This window comes from Artibeus jamaicensis, unplaced genomic scaffold (genome assembly GCF_021234435.1).
Source record: "Artibeus jamaicensis isolate MK-2021 breed Jamaican fruit bat unplaced genomic scaffold, CSHL_Jam_final contig_233, whole genome shotgun sequence".
Lineage (NCBI taxonomy): Eukaryota > Metazoa > Chordata > Mammalia > Chiroptera > Phyllostomidae > Artibeus > Artibeus jamaicensis.
Window position 1 is genome coordinate 36025303 of NW_026521486.1, and position 19047 is coordinate 36044349.

Here is a 19047-nt window from a genome sequence, read left to right on the forward strand (position 1 = left end):
CCCCAGACATATACAATATTCATACATATGCATATCCAGAAATTTTTGTTGGCTTACAAAGCTCTGTCATAAGATTATTTTAACAGCTTCCTTCCCCCCCGCCAATGTGTAATGAAACATCTTTTTGTATCAGTATATATAGCTCACCATGTTTTATAATGACTACATAGTGTCTCGGGGGGGAAGATATACTGTATTTACTTACATTTGGGTGGTTTTCAATTATTCATTAACTTTAAAATGTTGCCATGAGCATCTAGGTTCATCGATCTTTTTTTTTTAAATCCTCACCTGAGGATACTTGTATGTTTATTGACTTTTTGTTAATCCTCACACAAGGATGTGTGTATTGATTTTAGAGGAGAGGAAGGGGGGAGGGAGGGAGGAAAGGAGGGAGAAGGGGGAGAGAGAGATAGAGAGGAACATCGATATGAGAGAGGAAACATCACTCCGTTGCCCTCGGTTGCTGCCCTAACTCGGGGTTGAACTGCAGCCCTTTGGTGTGTGGGACTACACTGCAACCAACTGAGCCACTGGCCAGGGCCATAGATCTCTTTTGGTGGAGTCTTGTAAGTGGAGTTGCCAGGTAACAAGGTCAGTGTGTTTAAAATGATGACAGATGCTGGTAAACTGCCTTTCAATAAAGTGAATCAGTGTACAGTCCCTCCTATGATTTAGTAGGTTCTCTGAAGGGTACCCAAGAAACTCTTAAGGGCAGTTGATTCCAAGATGAGGAATTGTGTATAAGAGGCGTAGGAGAGGGAAGGAGCCTTAATTTTTAGAACAAATCCTTTTTGTGTGTTTTAAACCCTGTGCCATGAAACACAGCAGCAGCAACAGTACATTAGACTTCCTGTTTTCTCACAACTTTATAGATATGGTGTCTTACCAGTGTTTTAATAGTGAAACAATGGGTCTCTTTTGTATTTATATTTCTTTGATTATTAGAAAGGTTGCTTTAGCTTCATTTTATTAAAGTTTAATTCACTTAAAAATTTTTTTAGATTTTATTTATTTATCCTTAGAGTGGAAGTGGAAGGGAAGGAGGGAGGGAGAGAAACATCAATGTACGGTTGCCTCTTGTGTGTCCCCTGCTGGGAACTGGCCTGCAACTCAGGCATGTGCCCTGACCAGGAATTGAACAGAGATCCTCTGGTTTGCAGGCCCGTGCTCAACCCACTGAGCTACACCAGCCAGGGCTTAATTCACTTAAAAAAAATTTACAGATACATTCCTATTGTAAGAACAAGTAACTGAAGCACCAAAGATAATACCCACGCCCCCTCCCCAGTCTCTGCTCCCTCGTGGCACCGCCGCCCACGGCTTTGTTCTCCCAGAGCTGCCTGCCAGGCTGCCCGGCTGGGTGCAACCTTACAGCGTTATTCTCTGCATTTACTATGTTGTTCGTGTGTTTGTATGTCTCTTTTAAACATAAAGGGACTTAGGGAATCTGCAGACCCCAAAGGTTTAGGCACTGGGCAGGCTGGCTGTGCACAGTGAGTTTCTCTCCTTTTTCTGTGCCTTTGCTGTGTGAGACATTGAAGACTCTAACTTTGACCTTTTGATTTCCTTTCTTCTTTAAAACTTCAGATAATGTGTGTAACCCTCTGCATAGAAGAACAAAGAAGGAGCGAACTTTATCTCCACAATGGTATTTAAGGATATTTGAAAGGAATTCAAGTGTGTAGTTTAAAAATAGTCTTCTTTAACATTCACATGGCTCATTCCACAAAAATATAATTCTCTAAACTTATTTCATTATGATTTACCAAGTCTGGTCATGTTTTCACTTTTTTTGTAAAAGAAAATTTGTTCTGTTTTTTTTTTTCTGGGAGTTGAAGACAGGGAGATGAAGAAACACTAACAGTAAATTTTTGCAGGATTGACTTTTCCCTTTTTTACTAATTATATTTGCTTTTACTTCTCTTCCAAAGTTGTGTTCCACTTTTTCCACGTAGCCTTTGATGTGTGTCTGTTCTCCAATATTTTTATATAGATGACACTTTCAAGTTCTTGCCAGAAAAGTTCCAGGAAAATCCTTTTTATCTTGCCTTTGAGGTCGCTCCGGCCGTCCTCCCCCCTCCAGATCAGCTCTTGTTCCCACCATCGCTCCTTTTCACTCTCCCAGGCCACCGGCCCCTCCCGCTCCCCATCAAGGGCAGGTGCTGGCCTGTCTCCTTAGTGGGGGCCCTGCTAGCACCCTAGAAGCTCAGTCTTCATGTCTTATGCCACGACTGTCCCATGACCTCTGCCTCCGGGCTGTAGGGCTCTGCCAGGAAAAATGATGAATCAATCATTGGTTTCCTCCGCAGGCCAATGGACAGCGACCCTTTGGTTGTCCGTCTCTTCTTGGCTTCCTCACCTGTTCCCTTGGGTCACTCTTTTTTCAGATTTCAAGTCTCAACCTACAGCCCTCACTCTCTAGGATGATATCATTTTCTTTTATTGAAAAGATCTAGGTCTGGAGCCCCAAACTCAACTGCCAACAGGGGCTCTTGAAATCACCAACCTGAGTCAGGTGTGATAGTGGGGGTGGTGACAAACTGCAGGCTACCCGCCACGTCTGGGGAGGGGACAGCAGTGATTGTTGTCTTGCGGACGCTTGGGCCCACTGTTGTCCAACTTTCTGTTTCCTCTAGAAAAACCAAATATTTAGTTTTCTAAGTGAAATCTCTTCAGGTTTAAATCACATTTTTTGAAATTATGTAGGCCAACAAAACAAAGCCGGCAGCTTGTCATTTTGTCTTGAGCTTCAGTTTCATGTTTCACTCTAACATGTGTCTGTGTTTGCATTTGCCTCCATTTCTTCGACCGCTCGTTTTCCTTCCTATTGCAGGCCGTCCGCTTGCTCTTCTCTGCCACCTTTTATCTACGTTAGTAACATTTAGGGTACCCCCTTTCCTTTCTTTTCTTTCTGCAGTGCTCTTGCTTATGTTCTTAATATCCTCTCTTTTAGTGATTCTTTTTTTTTTTTAATTTTATTTAGTTACTTTTCAAGTACATTTTTTTTTTCTCTTCCCCCCCCCGCCCCGGTCTCCCCCCTCCCTCCCATTCCCCCCCCCCCCAGTCCTCATCTCTGTGTCTTTCATACTTGTTCCTCAAAATCCCTCCCCCTTTTTCCCCTTAAGTTCCCTTCCCTCTCCCCTCTGGTCGCTGCCCACTTGTTCTCTATTTGTATTGAGTTTATTAAGCAAGCGGTCTGCGTTCATTGCCTTTACTTCTTCATTTATTCCTTTCATCTCTGCAATATGTCTTTTGTCTTCCTGACTCTTCCCAGACTCTTCTGTTCTTTGTCTTATGATGTGTACTAGCCCGAATGTTCTTCTCCGAGCTCAACTTCTCTATTTCCACTAGTTCACCTTGCTACATCCTAAACATACCATTTCTCCAAGCTTTTCTCACTGGCCCTCTCTCCTGCTTTCCCTGTTGCTTCCGCTGGCCCGCTGCCTGTGTCCTGCTGGTGCGTCAGATCCAGCATGTGCAGATGGCATTCACTGTCTCGACCTCTCTCGCCACCCCAGCTGTTTGAACTGACATATTTTTGTTAATGACACCACTGTTGTTTCCAGACGTTTGGGTTGAAAACTTGGGAGCCATCTGTGAGTTCTTTTTTACCTCTTCTATCATTTCCATCACGAAGTCGTGTTTTTCTCCAGCCAAATTATAGCTGGTATTTGTATCTTCCTTTCTCTTTGACTTGACTCAGAGGCCCTTGACTTCTGAATTAGGATACAGGTGGTCTCCCCTCACCTCCTTGTATCCATATTAATTTATGTAAAACAGAACTCCGACCATACCACTCACTGGCCTAGAGAACCTCAAAACCTCTCAATGACCAAATCTAGTCCAACCTCCTTACCATGACTCACCCAGGGCTTTTAGGATGTCGCCACCCCTCTCGCTGCCCCTTCGCGTGTTTTGCGCTCCGCCCAACCAGAACTACTGCAGTTTCCCGAAGACCCCCCACTCCTCAGCCCCTTGCTCTGTTTCCTCTGAAGTTCTTTCTCCTTGTGTCTTCCAACTCTTCTTTTGCTGTTTTGAAATCCTATACTTTGTTCAAACTTTCCTTTTACCCATTATCTCCCTTTTAAATAACCCCCAATAACTACCCTTAACTGTAAGTTATTTTTCCCCTATTGCATTTTCCCCCCAAAATGCTATTTTTTTCCTAGCATTTTATTGCACCTCTCATGTAACATTATGTTATGTTATGGATCATTAGTATATCTCTCTTCTCTTCTGATGGATTGTAAACTTTCTTCCCGAGACTATGCCTTATTATTAACTTTTTTATCCCGTATAGCATGTAGCCCAGTGGTAGGTACTGAAAACATAGTATTTAAGTGAGAATTTTTATTAATAAGACCACTGAATTCCTCCCAAGCAAATTAGAATTCAGGACATTTCTGGTGCTAAGGGCCATGCTTGGAATATCATAGGCTCTTAGTCAAGGGAAGAAACATTCTCTGTCCCTCACTCGAATGCTTTGTAAACAGTCAAGAAGATTAGTTCCCTGAGTGCTCAAGGACAGCTGATTCTGCCTGCCATTTGCAGAATTTGGAAGATGTATTATCACACAGCAGGGGCAGTTTTGTTCCGAAGAACCATTATAGACAGAAACTGGCAAGGACTCAAGTTAAGGCGAAGTCTTTAGGGTACAATGCAATTGAGTCGTTACTTAGTGGGGGAAGAAAAGAGGTGGCACCCCAAAGCTAAGCTACAGTTTTGAGGGGGAAATTTTTGCCTGTTGTTAGGGATAACAATCGTTAAAAAGGATAATAATGGCAACGTTTTTTGGAAGCTCATTGTGTGCCCAGCTCCTCTTCTGAATTATCTCCGAATTCTCACACAATAGGCATGAAGTGTATCATCTCCATTTTATGGATAAGGACCCTGAAGCACAGACAAGTAAAGGAAGCTTGTTGAAGCCAATGCACCTGGAGGGGGGTGGAGCTAGGAGTCCCTGCACTGGGCTTGCTGTGGCCTCCCCTCCGGTCTCTGTAATGTCAGAGGGAGTGGGAAGGGAAGGAAAGGATCAATCAGCATGGGACATTTGTTTCCTATCCTCATTCCTTAGATTGATTGATTTTTGAAAATTTAATCTCGATTGTAATTTTTTTCCCAGTACCATTTAGTCCCCTTGTTCTCTCCTCTCCTCCCCAAGTCCATGTCCATGAGTCCCTTTTCCTTTTCACTCCGTCCCTCTTCCCCCCCAAAACCCCAGCTGTCATTTGTTCCTTTCATTTAAATGGCACCACTTTATAAGCCCAGGGTTCAGCTTCTGTTTTCGCCCTGAAGACAGTTTTATAGAATTCTTTTTTTTAAATTTTTTATTTAGTTATTTTTCAAGTACAGTTTTCTGTCTATTTCCTCCATGCCAGCCCACCCCTGCAGTGCTCCCCACCTCCCTCGAAACTTGTCCCTGTTTCTTTTCCGTGTTACTTTCTGTCAGCAGAATAGAGAAGCGCGTTGCTTTTGCCCAGCGCTCCCTGGGTTGTCTGTGTCCGTATATCTGTCCACCTACAGGGGGCAGGAGAAAAGTGAGCCAGCCTGCATTTTGAAGGTGAGCTGATGCACATTAAATTAAACTCAGGAATGTAGTCAGTTTGTGCGGTACTCTCCAGGACAAACAACCCAGTTTCTTTAAACAGCTTGCCAGGGGGAAGAAAAGAGATGCAGGGCAGAACCTGTAGATGAAAAAGTTCTTAACAGACCTATCAACTGTTCGCATGGTGGACCCCAATGGGAACCAACAAACGGATTTTGAAAATACGACTTTTAAAAGACAATCGGAAATGCGCTCATTGACTGGAAACATGATGGTATTAAAATAGAAATACCTATTCCTAACAGTAAGAATTATTACTCATTTGGGGGGGGGGTTGATAATAGTCTCACAGTTAAATTAAGTATAGAGAGATATACTGAAATACAGAACAATGATGTTAATTCCGGGGACTTGCCTCGAGGCACCATGGCGGTGTGGATGGGAGCGTGCGTACACCGGTGGAACAAGTTGGCCTATGAGCAGTGATTGTTGAGGTGGTGGTAGGTGCACGGTCCTCATCATATTAATCTACATATGTTTGTAAATCTTTCCCATTTTCCATAAGGAAAAGTTTTGGAGAAGAAGTGCGCTGGTAAATGAAGCTTATGGTCCTATTTTTAAGTCCATGAGGGTTGTTTAGCTTCCACAAGCTTTTTGTCCTGGCTCAATATCCAGACCAAGTACATGTGGTGAGGACACTCAGAGCCACGTTCAAGGTTATATCCCTTTATCATTGTGGAGAGATTCCAGGTTAAAAAAGTTTTATGGCATTGGAAAAATAGTAAAAAATTACCTTTAAACTAGATTTTATTTCCTCTTAAGAGAAGGCACTGAACAGTAGTCTCAAAAACTCAAAGCTTGCCCTGACCAGCATAGCTCAGTTGGTTGAGTGTTTACTGCAAAGTGAAAAGGTCACTAGTTTGATCCCATCGGGGGCCTGTGCCTGGGTTGCAGGTTCAGTCCCCAAGTCCCTGGTTGGGGGCATATGAGAGACAGCCAATCGATGTTTCTCTCTCACATCAATGTTTCTCTCCCTTTCTATCTACCTCCCTTCCCCTCTCTCTAAAAATAAATGAATACAATCTTGAGCAAAAAAAAAAAAACCAGAGCCCATATATACATCATGACGGAGGGTTGTTGGTAGGTTCTGAAGGGAAATAGGAGTCATCGGTCACTGCTGGTCAGGCAGTTGAACAAATGTAGCAGGAGAAACATCAGAAGTTTTGTTGGTTTTTTCCTCCCATGTTTTCTGGGTTATAGGTCTTGTTCTTAATCTCAGGAAGCACTTCTATATGTTTTTTATTAGTTGGCTATTTAAAGTCAAGGTTTATGGGTAAAATGTTCTTTTTCTAGTGATGACTTGATGCACTACACTGTTACAGACAGTGCAATCCAACTGTTGGTTATGCTTGTTCACTCCATTCACTCATTTCTGTGGAATACATAAGGCTGCCAGTCCAATTTTCCCCCAAACACCTCTTTCAACTTCTAAGTGCGGGAGGGTGGGAGGCAGCGTGGCAGCCCAGAGGCCCCCTTCGCTTTAGGAAGCAGGGTGGTCTCCAACCACGGAAGGCGAAGGGCGGTGACTGGTGCCTTAGCCACGCTGAGTGTGTATTTCCGGTTACCACTGCGGGTGAAATTTTCCCTGGGGTTTTATTTATGTAAGTATTTTCTCCTGTGAGACTAGGGTTTAGAGTTTCTTCCCTAAAAGTATAAACACTTAAACCAACTTGTATTTTATATAGTATAGAGGAATCATTTCTTTTATCCAATACGAAGTTTCTGTTAGCATCTCTAATAAAAAGATGCCTATAACATTATTCCACCCATTTGTTGAAGGTGGAAACCTGAGGCTTACCTGGGTTAGGTAAGTTGACCAGCCTCATACAGCTAAAGAGTTATGACCCAAGAGAGCAAAACCCCGACTGATCTATTCCAAATTCTACACTCATAGTCAGCATGTTGCCCCGTTCCCTTTGACAGACAGACATATTACACAGTCTTTATTGTAAAATGATGAAATATGGATAAGCAAAAAGAAAAATCACATTCATCTGAAATTTTACCACACAGAGGCAACCACTGTCAGCATGTTGGAGCTGATAGCATGTCTTTGGGGAGCAGGATTCAGAAAATTTACCGTGGACTCTGGGAGCCAGAAAGGTTTTGAAAAAGCTTGGGTATGCCTCTCCCTTCATTCCCCGACCAGCATCGTTCTCTAGAGATGTGACTGGTCGTAGATGTCTGTGGAGTCAGTGATGAAGAGGCAGAAGAAAGGATTTAAAACCATAATTGTATAGTTTTAACTATCATGGGTGTACGGTAACTACTTCTATGACTTTGGTTGGCTTAATATTCAGTGTGGCTATTGTTAGATACATGTAGATTGTTTCCCTATTTTTTCTCATGAATAACATTGTCATGAAAATGATATACAACAAAAGTCTTTGCTCACTCGTCCAACTATTTACTTTAACTTAATAAATACGGAATGCTGAGTCGAAGGCTGTAACATCTATAGGGCTTGTCATAACCATTACCAGTTGCCAGTACACCCTGGAGAGAACCATCTGCTCTTTTGGCCCCTGTTAAAATGAGAAAGAGAACAGATAATTTCTTGATGGGGTGAAAAGGGCAAGAAAAGCTAGGAAATTAACCTTGGATGGACAAGTTTGAAAAGAAATGGAGTTGCCTTTTACTGGGAAAAACCCTTTCACGATGGAAGTAAGCTTTATTTAGTCCCTCGTATTGTTTTTCTTATCAGTGGTTAGGGTGCATGGGAGACAAAGCATTAAATGTTTCAGCCCATTCTTGTTCAGAATCGCAGCAGACTCTCTTTAGAGATTTAGAGAATTTGTAGGTCAGTGTGTCTTTCTGACCATGGAAGCTGAAAATCAAATAGGTATTTTAAATGCAGTTTTTCTATGTGCGTATATTCTATTCTAATTTAAATAAATCTATAAAATGGAATTTTCTCAGAAAATTAAGACTGGATCTCTCTTTTGACCCAGCAATTCCACTGCTAAGATTATATCCTAAGAACCCTGAAACACCAATCCAAAAGAACCTATGCACCCCAATGTTCATAGCAATGCAATTTACAACAGCTAAGTGCTGGAAGCAACCTAGGTGCCCAGCACTAAATGAATGGATCAAAAAACTATGATACATTTACACAATGGAATTCTATGCAGCAGAAAGAAAGAAGGAGCTCTTACCCTTTGCAGCAGCATGGATGGAACTGGAAAGCATTATGCTGAGTGAAATAAGCCAGGCGGTGAAAGACAAATAACATATGATCTCATGTTTAACAGGAAGCTAAACAACAAAACAATCAAACAAGCAAAATATAACCAAAGACACAGAAATAGAGAACAGGCTGACAGTGACCAGAGGTGAGAGGGGAGGGAATTTCAGGGAAAATGGGGGAGGGTTTGCAGGAACAAGTATAAAGGACACGTGGACAAAAACTAACAGGGGGGGAAATGGAAAGGAGTTGGGGAGGTCTGGGGGGGTGGGCTGGGATGGGGGTAAAAGAGAACTGTACTAGCACAACAATTAAAATAAAATATAAAAAACCCTTCAAGGTCTTATGCTGGTTGACAGGATTTCTAAAAGGCAGTCACTGAGTAAGGCCTATTTTAGATAGAAAACCCTCAGCTATGGGCACTTCTGTGAGATGGTCTTGTATTGTTCTGTATGTCCTGCTATAAATAAATAAATATTATTAATATTTGTTTTTATGTAAATATGTATATATTTGTAGCAGGATATTCAGAACAAGACCATAATATGTGTGTGTGTATTCATTTCTTCATAACTCAGTATCTTAACTCTTAAAAAATAAGTTGGTGAGCCCACCAATCCATTTCTTTCTAAAACACACGTTTGCAGAGATCATGGTCCTTGTCTGACAGTGAAGATGCATCTGTTTCATGGGGGGCAGTTTTAAGGGGAAAGAGCCCTCACTGTTTCTTCTGGGTCAGCAGTGACCGAGTTCTTGATGGGCCAGCCCTCTCTCCACAGCACGGTCACCTCACCGAGGTGTGTTGGTTCTCCATGTTCTCCCAGCGTGATGAAGTGTTATGTACCAGTGGGCTGGAGTCACTGTTTTTATTCAAATAATCACTCCCATACCTTTCACAACAGTTCAGAATGCTCTTCCAGGATTCTTGTGGAACTGAAGTGGTTTGACTTCATACTTTTTGGATGATATTTGTAATAATGTGTTTGTTAATGATAAAAGTGGAAGGAGCTGATTCTGTAGGATTTCTTGGCTATACGGACTGGAATTTTAGGGGTAGTACCCTTGTTTCTCTTACATTTTCAACAGTGATAGGACATATTTCAGAAAATTTATAGAAATGTACTCTCTGAGGACATGGCTGTCTATATAGTCAGTAATTTCCGATTTCTACTATGGTACCCTTATGCTTCAAGATGTGTGCAATTAATAGGAACATCTATTCTAAAGTTCTTGCCCCAAATTAAATGGAAGTCCACTGTTTAAATATATTGTTAGGAAAATTTTACATTATAGTCTGTAATATTTTTTAATGTTTTAATACATTGTTATATAAAATCTTCACTATAGCTCATGATATTTGTCATAAAAAATAAAGTTTAAAATATTTGCCACGAAGGATTGGTGTGCTAGGAAGGTGAGCCATGTTTATTTCCTGTCCCCACCCCCAGAATGTTGCCCCCCACCTCATGCAGCTGTGCACATGTTTATTTTTATATATAACTTCATGGCAGACACTAGTAATTTCATTCAGTTCAACCAAAACTTAAAAAAGTCATTTTTGAATTTTAATATTGCTTAGCATATTTGAATTAGAATATTTTTGTGAAAAATAAAAAGTATGTATTTGCCAGTACTGGCAAAGAAAGCCATGCATAAAAACTTCAGAATGAAAGGAAAAAAAGGCAAGCCCTTACTAAATACTGCAAATATGACTGTGAGGTTACATGCTAACTGAAAAACGTGTGTCCCTTGTTTGATGTAATATGTCAGTAGACATGCAAGAACTAAAATTTTGGAAGCTTGAGGGAAATTTGACCACAATTTGATTGTGGCGTGAAGAATAGGTTCACTAAGGACTGTGGGACATTAGAGATGATCACAGGATTCAGTTCAGCTAGTATTTTACAACACAGAGCTTGGTAATATGGGAACACACACAAAAAACTATGCATTAACCCCTTTGAACACATAAAGGATGAACTCCAAGCCCTTTGTTCACCCTCAGATTTGCAGATACACTGTACCATGTAATTTATTAAACTCTTTAATGCCTACTTATTTTTTTGGCTAAAAGCCATCACTTTCTTGCACCTGCTTAACTTCATTTTCCCTTGTATCACTAGCTGTAGTCATTAGCTTTTTTTCTGACCATTGCATGAAGAAAGAAGTTTTAAGTCAATTCATACGAGTTAATGGACAGGCAGGAAGCAAAGCCATGAATGGAATACAGATGTTTATGGCTGGCTGGGCATTGTGTAACTAGCCAAACAGCCCAACCTCCTAATTTAAATTTGCTTCTTAGCTAAACTAGCATTACTTGTCAGGGCCCTTGAACCTAATATTTGACCATGCCAAAGGTCTGTTTGGAAGAATCTATTCGCTGATAACTAGGTCTTATTGAGGAGGCCAAACATACTTGTAGAATATTTAAACAGTGAAAATCCGTATGAGATTAAATGCCTAAATGAATGAATGGGCTGAACTACTAAATGCTGTTGGCAAGAAGAGAAGGAGAAGCCTGTCCTGTTACAGGACAGGCTTCATTATTTGAACAAGACTTGGAAACTGGCCACAGATACAGTGTCCAGCATAGCAGGCATCAACCTGATAGTTTTATGGTAACTCCTGCAGTTCCTGTTTATAGTCAAAGGGAGCCAGAATTTTGGAGCCAGCTTTGCTGGGCTCTGAAATTTCTTATAGAAACTTTTATCCTATCTGATTACCCTATAACTTTGTAAACTTAAGCAGACTCTGTGTCCCCCCTTTTTAAGGTCCAACACAGTGATGGCTTCTTAGATCCCCTAACCAGAGTTCTGTAGTACTTTGTACCTTTAATATGCCAGCTTTGGTATGGTCTTTGGTGTATCTGGATTGTGAGAATTCAGTCCTTCCAGGAAATACAAATTGTATCCCACAACATTTAGCCCAGAGATGTGGCCACCTCACCAGATGTGATGTTGTTAGTAAAAGGGAAGATACAGGAGTACAGAATAAGTGTGTTCTTAGAAGCATGTGCAGATATGATGTGCTAAAGAAAACAGAGCAGGCCATCCTTGTTACATGAAAGACCAAACACAGGAGGTAAGACTAGAAAAGCAGGTAAGGGGTAAGAGGAGGGTATGAAATATCCAACTCAAGGACTTGGACTTGACTCTGCAGACAGGGAGTGCCAGTTGGAGTAGCCTGCTCTAAAAAGATGGTCAGGACCCTTTCTATCTAAATGTGAAGTTGGTGATGACTAATCTAGCAGCGTATTTTCCTCTTATTTTATTTGGATCCTATGAACCTATCTTTTAGTACAAAAGAGCACCGGGTCACATTTAGGTGACACATTTCCTCCAGACATCCTGAAGAACTTCAGGAAGTGGGGCTGATTCAGCAAGGGGACATCTTCCTGAGCCATGTGACAGTTGCTATCTGGATGGAGCTCTTCTTGCCAAGCTATTAAAAGTCTTCCCATAACCCCTGTTGGTGTTTGCTCAGCCTTTTCCCACATGGAAACTAGGCAGGGGACGAGACCAGATGGGAGCAGATCTGGAGGGTTTAAGGCTGCTCTGGTAAACTGCATCTGAAAGGCTTTCCGAAGGGCTGAACTCCCCAGAGGGGCGTTGCCCATGACAGGGAAGACAGGCATTGGTCAGTGAGTTTGATCGATTACTTGCAGCGAAAAAAGAAAGATTACTGTGGGCTTTTTTATTCCCAATACCCCAAGGTTAGCTTTAATCTTAGAAATTGGAAGGGTCTTAAAACTCTGTGGAAGTCCAGTTACAGTCTTAATTAAGGTATCTTCTTTTCTTTTTTTTTTTTTTTAAAGATTCTATTTATTTTTAGAGAGAGGGGAAGGGAGAGAGAAAGAGAGGGAGAGACATATCGATCAGTTGCCTCTTGCAGGCACCCCAACCGGGGACTGAACCTACAACGCAGGCATGTGCCCTCACTGGGAATTGAAATGGTGACCTTTCGTTTTGTGGGAAGATGCCCAGCCAAATGAGCCACACCGGTCAGGCCTTATTTTAGGTATCTTATCTTAATCCTTTCAGTGGTGTATGCTACTGCCTTGAATTGACATTTCTAAGCAGCACACCTTTAATAACATATCAAATTAAAATTATTATCAATCTAGCACAGGGACGGATGATACCAGCTCCGGACCCCCGTTGCCTGGGTTCTGATCCTGATTTTTTCACTTAATGGCAGTGTGGCCTTGGCAAGTTATTTCACCCCTCAGTGCCCTCATCTGGGAGATGGGGACAGTCATTTACTTTGCTCACAGGGTTTGAGCCACAATTAAATGAATGACTTTGTTGTTACTTTAGTAAAAGTAAAGCCCTAAGATGAGCGCCTGGTACATAAGTTCCCAGTAAATATTATCTATTATTGTATTGTAAGTGAGAAAGTTAAAGTAGCCCAAGATGAAACGACTGAGGTAGTTATTTAGCAAGATGACTAAGCCAGGATTAGTGTTTCTTGTTTCAAGATTTAGTTCACTAATGTGGCTGTTTCCTAGACCAGAGGTCAGAAAACGTTTTCTTAAAGGGTCAGATCAGGTAGTAAATGTTTTATACTTTTGGAATCTTACAGTCTCTGTTGCAACTATTGAACTCCGTCATTGAAAAAGCAGCCGTAGATAATAACGTGAGTGAATGGGCATGGCTGTGTTAATAAAAGTTTATTTTCAAAACAGGGGCAGGCCTTATTTAGACTCTGCTTTAGACTCCTGCTTTAGATGCTTAGGTCATACCTGAATAGAAACTTTGGTTTTTAGTTTAGTTTTAAATTATGAAATATGGCATTATTATGGTAAATAGTAACTTCAGTTCCCAATGACCAAGTATAACATGTTATTCTTAGTGGTGATGCTCATGTTTTAGAATATCAAAGGGATTTAGAAAATAAGCAATAGTAGTAAATGTGTTATCTATTGCAAAGGAATATACAAAAGTCATTTATTTAATGGTGCAGAGGATTTTCTTGGAATTTGCAATCTGAGGCTTGGGCAGGATGTTAAGCATTTGTTTTTATTAAATGAACACAAATACAGACTGTTTTCTGTTTTTGTTTTTGAAAACTCTGTATAAGAAAAGATTGTGAGTTAAATAAAAAACTACTCGTATTTATCTTTGTCATTACATTATGGGTTTTTTTTCTGCTAAGAATGTTGTTTGCATGGGTTCGGATTTTTTTATGCGCTGTTTTTCAGTTTAATAATGTGTTCTTGTTTTTATATTAAATTTGTCAGTGCGCCTTTTTGTGAGTAGCTGGCCCTGTTGGTTGGTTCATATTTACAGCTTACGTGTGTCTCTGAGGAAATGACTAAAGTCTCTTGCATTTGATCAAAACTGTATAACAAAGGACATCTTTGACTGACTTAAACAAGGCTCATGATGGAAACTCAAAAAATCCAGTGGCTTATGTTTATAAATGTTTTTATGTATTCAGTCCTGGTTGGGTCAAATAATCGGAGCTTTGTGTTGAGGGAGGGATGACTGTGTCAGTGCCTCTCAGTAAATGAATTCCTCTGGAACAAATTCAGGCAGTACTTTCTTAGAATACTCTTAAAAAAAGTGTTTTCTACTTTCGCATGTCGTTCTGAATTGGGTCTGGCAGAACTCATAGGCGTACATATTTTCTTCTCTTTAAACAGTGCCACTGACTTTCTCTTCCCCATTTCTAAGCGGCCTGGATGTATGTAAAATATCACGTGGAATTGCTAGCAAGGAGGCTCATGGGGTTTGGGGCAGGGGCTGGGGCAGTGACTGACCCACAGAAATCCGCTGAGCCGTGTTCCCTGCTGGAGCCCCTAGTTGCCCACCTCGGGAGTATCCACAGGTTCTCCCCGCCCTATTCTCATTGCCTCACTGTTGGCTCAGGCTTCGTGGAAGTAAAGGTGTCCTGCCTTCTGCTGTTTGTCCCAGGGCAGGAGACAAGGACACTGGTTGGGAAGGAAGAGAAGGTCTGGCTCCTGCCTGCTTGGACGCAGGCTGACCTGTGTTCTAGGGACCCAACCTAGAACTCACGTTTTACCACAAAGGCTCTGTTAGATTGGCTCTGGTGGTTGGATTTTGGTGGGATTACTGTTCTACATCAGCTATGTTATAAACTCACTGGGATTTTTCTTCACTAGCTTTAATGTATATAATCACCATTTAGTTTCAGCCCTTGTATAAGCAGCTCAAGTATCCTCTTTCCTAAGAAAGTTTTGGATCAAATTATAAAAGAGATCAATTAAGGTGAAGTTGCTCCGCCCACTGCCGCACATCCACTCACTCCTGCTTCCATTCTCAGAAGCACCTACAGGAGAGGGTTCCTCGACACTGACCTTGACAACTGATGATTCATATAACTACTTTTAGAGCACAAACTAATCTTAAAATGAGGCTTACCTATGTTTGCATCATAAATTGCTTAACACTTACCTAGAGTGGTGTGTATACGGGGGTGGGCAAGAGTATGTTTATAGTTGCAAGTACACAAAACAGAGTTTATTCTTATATTACTTATTAATGATTGTATTATTTGCATTACAGCTGTATACCTACTTTTGTGCACCCCTGTATGTAGGTCATGTATGAAGCCAGTTTTAGGGGAGGCTGAATGGACAGATGTGAACCTGAGTTGAGAAATTCCTTCAAGACAATCTCTGTTCTCCATTCATGCCTGAAATTCCGCTGTCAGTAATTCATTTTATTTTGGTGTTAAGCACCTGCGTTCTAGAGGGTTTTTTTTTTTTTTTTTTTTTTTAACGAAAATGTCCTCAGGAAGGATATCCATCAAATCGTTGGAACTTTGGAACCAATCCTATTTTTTTTCCTACTTAATTAAACATCTGGAGTTACTGACTCTTCAAAGGTGTGGCTAGAAGAAGGAAGTTGCTACACTCCTCTACTTTATAATTTTGTCTGGAACTGGCCCCGACCATATATATATATATATATATATATATATATATATATATATATATATACACACACACACACACACACACATATACGTATATATACACACATATATATATATACATATATATGTATATATATATATGGTGTGTGTGTATATATATACATACACATACATACACATATCTAAAAGCACATGTTGAGATAGTATCTCTCGTATTTAACTTGGAAATACTTTGCTTTCTCATTTTTAAATTTTTTAAAAGATTTTATTTATCTTTAGAGGAGAAGGGAAGGGGAGAAAGAAACATCAATGTATGGTTGCCTCTCGTGTATCCCTTGCTGGGAACTGGCCTGCAACCCAGGCATGTGCCCTGACTGGGAATGGAACTGCGATCCTTTGGTTTGCAGGCCCGCGCTCAATCCACTGAGCTACACAAGCCAGGGGTGCTTTCTTGTTTTTAGATGGAGGTAGTTCTGAGGTATTTGAAGAGTGAGCACCTCAAAAGGAACTTACAGTTTCCGAATAATTCTTTTACTGCCCAAATATATTTTATTACTATTATGGTGGGAATCTACATGTATACTGTTGGGACTTTTTTCTAAGTATATATATTTAAAAGAGATAAGGGAATCAATCAAAAACACAAGTCTATAAAACAGGGTATTACATTTCCACATATTGCCTACCTATTGTTCTTGTTGGACAAGAAAATAATAAATTTCTTCATTTTTAAAATCTTAACTAAATATTGTAAAACTGTGATTTATTTACTTAACAAACATTCATAGAGTAACAAACATGAATCAGGGACTTCAGGCTACAAAAATTAATGATGGTGATTTCAGCAGAAACTCGGGCTTCAAGGACCATCACGATTGTTTAGTAACTGAGGTAGTTAGGGTGGCCGAGAGGGAGGGAGTGCTGGGTGGGGGGGAGGAGCAGACTGAAGGATGAAATGGGAGTTAAGTCAGTTAAATCTATTGGTCCTTAACGCATTTTTAAACTTTACTAACATGTGTTATCTAGTTTGATGTCCCTTGCATATACAACAACTTACCATCGACGGATTATATTTTTTCTGGTACGCTATGATTTGAAATTAGTTATGATTTATATCTTCTTTACTTGTTTCTTTTCAGTATTGAAGAACTTTATGGATGAGTTTGCTAATAAGTGCGTGCAAGATTTGAAGAGCTGAAGAAAAAGAGTCAGTATTAAACCCGCCTTTTTAATGTAAGTGAAATCACTCTTCACCATTATTCATTTCTGACATCTTTAAAGCCTGCAATTGCCTTACTGTATATTGGTGTGTAAATTTTTTCCCAGTGGTAAAGTCAGTCTACTTATTATGTCTATGAGAATTTATGACCCACCCCACTCTTTAAAATCTTCATTCTAAAACGAGTATGACTAGCATAGGTGGCTGTAGAATTTAGGCATGTTGCGGCAGTCAGTGAGCAAATCATGTTTTGACCCCGAGAAGGAAAATGCAGACCTGGTAGCATGTGAAAAGCACCGCCTTCCCTTCAAGTCCTCTGTCGCTCTTTACTCAGACCATTTCAGTGCCCGTCTAGGCCAGTGAGAATCGCTGGTGGACCCATTAATGACCCTACAGAAAAATGAGGTGTTTTCATATAAGCTTGTTTACACCTTTTCTTCCTGTTTCTCTTGCTCAGTAATAATAAGACTTAATTATTTACTGAGCCTGCACTAAGTGACCAACACCAGACTAATTCAATTCAATTCTCATTCTATGACTACTTTTTGTGGGCCCGCCATGTTGCCAGGCACTGCCCTGAACCTATGATCTTATATTTTCCTCCTTCCAACCTTGCAAAGTAAGTTTAATATGTCAGGGGTCTAGATGAGGATACTGAGATGCAGAGAGAGGTGGGAGGTACGCTGATAGATGGTCACACATCGTCTGGTCACACAGCTAGTACGTGGCAGAACGCAGGGTGTGAGCACAGCTCCGTCTGACTGTCTGATTTACTGTGTCCTAAATAGTGTTCGAAGCTTTTTCTGGTGCATCTGTGGGTAGGAGACTGGAAACTTCTGGTTTGTATTCTTAATAAGAAGGTGATCCTAATCCTTCTAAACCTTAGCTGTAGTCACAGGGAAGGAAATTAGAGAAATATCCTCCCACTTTTGAATGGGAAGTTAAGAGAGCTACTGTTCAGTCCCAGCTTTTCCTTGGATTCCCTGTGTCCTTGAGACGTTTAATCTCCATGGGAAACAGTTACAGACACTTCTATCAACCAAGGAGGGCAGACCAGATGTTCTCCAGGGTCTCTGTCAGTGAGCCTTTCATTGAAGTATCCGATACCCAGAGGAAAGAGCACAGATCATGAGTGGAAGGCCTGATGGAAGGATTGTGATGAAGTGGACAGACACACCTGTGTCACGGCACTCGGACTGGCCGAAAATCACCAGCACCCAGCGCCCTCCTCTCCTGACGCTCCCAGGTGTAATCTGTTTCCTCATTTCTAATGCCTCATCGATTCATTAGTTCCGCCTATTTTTAAAGTTTATGTACATACAATACAGTATACATTCTTTTGTGTCTAGCTTAATTTCCTCATTACATTTGTGGAACTCATCTAGGATATTGCATGTATGTTACTATTTTTCATTTTCCTTGCTATCATGGGATTCAGTTATCCATCGCTTTTACAGTCGATGGATATTTAGGTAGTTTTCCAGTTTGGATGTATTAGAAATAGTGCTCCATTGAATATTTTTGTACATATGTTTTGGTGGTGATTGTATTTTGTTTGTTTAGGGACCTGTCAGATATTTAGACTGTGCAGCTCTGGGGAGCGATGCTGAAGTAGACATCTGTGAAGGCAGCCAAGTTGGTCGTAGGTAGTAGTAGCCAGGTGGTTTGTCTGTTTCGATGTCCTAAACACGCAGAGAAGAGAGGAAGGTGTTTTCACAGGTCACTTTGGGCCTTTGGCCAGGTGGAAACCCTCTCTGATGTGTATGTGATACGATAAGGCTTGCTCCCCTGACAGAGAGGAGCATCAGGTATGAAAAGGGATTACAGGCCCCAGCTGGCATCGCTCAGTGGATTGAGCGCAGGCCTGTGAACCAAAGGGTCAATGGTTCCATTCCCAGTCAGGGCACATGCCTGGGTTGCAGGCCAGGTCCCCAGTGGTGGTGGTGGGGCACGTGAGAGGCAACCACACATTGATGTTTCTTTCCCTCTCTCTCCTTCTCTTCCCCTCTCTCTAAAAATAAATAAATAAAATCTTTTTAAAAAGGGGATTACAGAGAGGAAGAGAAAATAGATGCAGAAGAAAGTGCCTGGGCTCCCCTAGAAATGAGGAGGGTATTTCACCAGTCAGAGCGA

The 19047-nt window shown here is 41.0% G+C and overlaps 1 protein-coding gene across 8 annotated transcripts in view; it reads left to right on the forward strand.

Annotated features, from left to right (window-relative positions):
• Positions 1-19047, forward strand: part of PPFIBP1 (PPFIA binding protein 1) — a 160228-nt gene that overhangs the window by 38325 nt on the left and 102856 nt on the right. For all 8 annotated transcript variants that reach the window (XM_053662215.1, XM_053662214.1, XM_053662217.1 and 5 more), the window contains one exon: positions 16835-16928. The gene's annotated coding sequence lies outside the window, so the exon portion shown is untranslated. The remainder of the gene's footprint in view (positions 1-16834; positions 16929-19047) is intronic.